This window comes from Nicotiana sylvestris, chromosome 3 (assembly GCF_000393655.2).
Source record: "Nicotiana sylvestris chromosome 3, ASM39365v2, whole genome shotgun sequence".
In the NCBI taxonomy this organism is placed as follows: Eukaryota; Viridiplantae; Streptophyta; class Magnoliopsida; order Solanales; family Solanaceae; genus Nicotiana; species Nicotiana sylvestris.
This window is the reverse complement of record NC_091059.1, coordinates 23126778-23131475: the sequence shown is the minus strand read 5'-3', so window position 1 is coordinate 23131475 and position 4698 is coordinate 23126778.

The following is a 4698-nucleotide window of genomic DNA, read 5'->3' as shown; positions in this document are numbered from 1 at the left end:
CATTTGCTCGACCTGGTAAAGGGGGCCCCAGGGCGATTCTGTCAGTGTGTTTCCCTAGGAGAGGGTGATGTTAACGCGGCCAGAATTAATTTTCCTTTTAGGTAGGCAGGCAGTTGCTGTTCTGCCCTTATATATTCATTCACTTGCCTTTCCACTGGTGATTCTGCTGCTTTGAGAGACTACTTCTTCCACAGAGCATGACGCTTTGTGTTAGTCCTTCTGTTGCTTCAATTCACAATTTTTGCTCAGATGCACATCTTTCTCCCCATTTTCTATCGTAGTCATGACTACTACGTCGACGTCCGACCGCTAGGGAGAGGGGAGTTCTTCCTATGAACTGCATTTGGTTGGTGATAGTGACGCACCGCCGGTGCTCGGTGAGTGGGCCTTGGGGTTCCTTGCCTCGAGGAGAGCCGTCACGCCGGGGAGGCCTCCCAATGTTCCGGGTCACCGGGAGCATGTGTCGAGGATCATCTCATTAGTGGGAGAGGAAAGCCTCGAAATGATCAGGAAAGATTGCGGATGGGGAGAAGGCGCGGTATTACAAGTACCTTCTTCCGAGGAGAGCGTCACGACATACGTCGAGGGGTTTTTTGAGCGTATACACGTATGTTTTTGCGTCAGGTCCCCCCGACCAGGTCGTGCTTGATTTCTGCTGGAGATATTGGGTTACATTGGCGTAGGCTCACGCCTTCCTTTGGAAAATAGTACAGACGATGAGATATTTTTCTAATGAGTCCGGGATAGAATTTACTCTCAGCCATCTCGTGAGGTTATATCAGCTACTGCATTATCAGGGTTTGATTGCTCTCCAGCATCGATCCACCCGAGCTCCTATCGTCGGTAGTGAAGAGGACGAGGATCGTGAATGGATGAATTGGTTTGTTCGAATTCGAAAGACCGATGTCATCCCTAGAGAATTTTTGCCATTTCCTGAGAAATGGAACTTCACACGTAAGTGTCTCATCTGAACTATCATCATTTTGATTGGAGGCAAGCTCCATAATGATATATTTCCGTTCCATATTTGTAGCAACTCATTGGTCTCCGAACAGGTCCCCGATTTAGCCGAATGGTCTCGTAAGCTGGTAGCTTGCTGGATTTAAGATAGGCGTCGGTGGCGAGTTCTGTCCAAAGGGAGATGGGAGGCGAAGCATCGTGGTAGGTGTCCGGTGTTTTGTTTCCTAAAAATGGTGCTTTTCTTGTCGGCTTATTACCTCAACTGCCGCAGGTATCAGAATTTTTTCTTAAATGAGGCCGTGTCCTCCGGAGGAGGAGGAGAGATTGCTGGCCTCGAGATCGAAGATTGATGACAAACAAAAAGATACCTCGGGGTGCGAAGGAGCCTGCGGTGGAGCGACTCATTCTCAGTGGTTAAGAAGAAGCGATTCGATCGATTGGATACCTTCTGAAGGTAGTAAGCCTGCAGTGGAGCGACTCCTTCTCAGCGGCTCGGCCTTATGGTGAGTTTTGATCGCTGTAAGATTATTCCGGTCCCGTGCCTTTCATTTTTCATTTGGATTTATTTCACAGGCCTTCAACAGGATCAAATCCGAGCTGCTTCGCTGTGAGGCCCCGTTGTGGGAGGTTTTGGTTAGGGAAAAATCCCTTAAGCTTCTTTGCGCGGAAAAAGATAGCAAGCTGGTTTCTTTGCGATGCGAGGTGGACTGGAGCCGGAGCCATGTGATCTGCCTAGAATAATGGGTAACCTGCATTTCATGCTGGCTTGCACTCCCCTTTTTATCACGGCGGCTTGATGTTTTAATATTTTTGTTGAGGAACAAAGCGGATGAGCTGTGACAGCTCTGGGGCGAGGTTGGTCGAGCCAAACGCAAATTCAACGAGCTTCAGGCGCATGTAAGTACCCATTTTACGGCCAAAGAGAGTGCTCTAGCCATAGTTTCTGCTCTTGAGGTGCAAATCTAGACCGTTCACGCAAATGATTCCGCACGGGCGAATATGATCGCAAGGCTTTCGTCTGAGCTTTCGAAGGCAAAGGCCGAGGTGGTGAATGTTCGGCCGAGGTTGTGGTGAGCAACATCAGGGTGGGACAGAAAGTGGAAGCCTATTTGAAGGGTGCTGCCATTGGTAAAGCTGATCTAAAGAGAGCCCTTGATCGTACGAGCAGTAACAAAGAGTATGCGAGGTGCAAATCTCGGAGGGAAGTTCTCGAGGAGATTCATGCCAGGGGCTTTGATCTCTCGGAAGAGATTGAGCAAGCCAAATGGGAGGAGTATGATGTCAAGTTCCTTCTGTCCGATGCTGAATATGGCGAGGAAGGGGCTGTCGGGCCATAGTTATAGGGGACGTTTTACTTCCTACCTTGTTCTTGTGTACATAGCTTTCACAGTATGTTGTAAACGGAGCTTGTATTTTATCACCCGTATGCATAAGGGGGAACCCCGCAATTTGTGCATTCTGTGTTTCTGTTTGTCAAGATTTCAATCAGGTCAATTCAACCTTTGAGCCAATAGAAATCTTTAAATCCATGGTATGGCCCTGATGCTCGTTAGGCTGGCAACAACGGCTCTTACCCTTTTCCCTAGGGCATATACATTTTAACTATTTTGGGTTCAGTCTCCGAGTCGGGTTTCGACTCGATCTCAATCGACCCTCAAGTTTTGTATTTGTGTAGGCTGACAACAATGGCTCTTATGCCTTGGGTCTAAGTGACCTTCTATATGTGTGGCCCTGAGGCTCATTAAGCTGGCGACAATGGCTCTTATGCTTTGCCCTTAGGCATGTATAGTTAACTATTTTGGGTCTGGTCTCCTAATCGAGTTACGACTCGAGCTCATTTTGACCCTCAAGCTTTCAAATTTTAAGATGGCGATAATGGCTATTATGTTTTTGGTCGTTACGCCCTTTTATTGTGTGTGGCCTTGGGGCTCATTAGGCTAGCGACAATGGATCTTACGCTTTGACCTTAAGCATATGTAGGCTTTGTTTTCATCCCGTTAAGGACTTTTTGAAATGATTTTTCCTGACCCATCGTCGGTTCAAGAAGAACCTCGATTTCAAGTCGTTTTCGGCGATGCTCGAGCACCTCGAGAGTTTTAGCTTGTAGGCTGAGTAGCTTGAAGCCTTGTGATTTGGAGCTGACATGGTCTAAGCTCTTTTGCCTATCGAGGGTACCATGTTTAACTGGTTCTTTTCAAAGTAGATTCGAAGTAATGACCTCTAATTTTGTAGCGACGGTCGGGCGTCCCCGAGTTGCGTTAACTCGGCTGGTACAACAGTATGACCGTAGTCATTTGTATTTGTCCGGAACCATGTTTGATCCCGAGTGTAGTAGTTTAGACGTCTACATCGATGGTATGCCCTTTCGGGAGTCTTACAAATGCGACATATAGCCTAAACTTCGGGATTGAGTTTATGCTTATAGTAAGGTCTTACAAAATTTTTAGGCCTTTTGAGATCTTACAGTTTTGTTGATACTTGGTACAAGTATGCTTCATGCCTTACTTGAGGTCTTACTGTTTTGTTGATACTTGGTACAAATATGATTCATGCATTGCTTGAGGTCTTATAGTATTTTCATGCCGTTGAGGTCTTACTATTTTTGCATGCCATTAAGGTCTTACAGGTGTAGTTGTCGATACTCGGTACGAGTTTTTTGAGACCGAGTCTGCCCTCTTAGGGTCTTACGACCCCAGGTTTTTAAATGAATGGCGATTGGTGACAGTCATCGAGTTTGCTTAGGCTCGGGGTCCATTACTTGTGAGCTCGGAATTGCCTTATTGAGGGATTATGATCTTGGAGATTCCGACCCTGGGGTCATATGCTTTCTAAGTTTGTGATGTCAGTCTCCGAGTGTTCGGGACAATTTTCCCATTTGGAGATGTTTCGTGATTTTCGTGCTCCTTGTTGAGGTCTTATGAGTATGGAGTTTTGACACTGAGGCCATGCGGGTGTTGAGTTATTGACGCTAGTCTCCGAGTATTTTGGGGTGTTCTTGGAGGAGGAATCCTTGCTGTGAAAATGCTGAATTTTCTTTGGAGTATGAGATGCTTTGGCGAAAGATATTTTTTGATTGTTTATCATAAGTACATATTGTTTTGTTGCCGTGAGCCCGGCTTAAACGGACACGGTTCATTTGACCGTTTGGCCTGGTACATCATTTCCTATTGGAACCTTGTTTGTTGTTCCCTGGTTCTTCCGAGTGGATAACCACTCAAGTGGATGCCCTCCAATGTTCGGGGTTAATTGCAAAAGGAGCCTCGTATGCTTGCTGGATCCTCCTTAGGTAGAGTGTGGACGTTACCTCAGTAAAAACCCATTTTGGGATAGAAACTCGATCGAAGGAAAAGAGTGCAACGGACGCTTCGAAACCTCAAAGTCTTCGAGCTGGATCGGCATCTCGACTACTTTGGTCGATGTCCTACGCAAAAGTTATCGTAAAGTAAAAAACAGAAAAGGGGGAGGACAATTATACCTTAGTGGCGACGACACTCTCGGGTTTCCGCATTCGTTTGACGGAGTCGATGTGGTCCTTTATTTGAACACAACCGAATGTGCATCTTAAAAGATCGTGTGGATGATGTGTTGGGACTCATCTGCTTTGTTCTTTTTGGTTGCTTCTCTTTCTTGGGACTGGTTCTTAGCTCGGTCGCTGAGGAATTCCCGAAGGTGCCCGTTATCGAGTAGCCAGGACACTTCCTCTCGGAGTTGCCGGCAATCCTCGGTTCTATGCCCGTG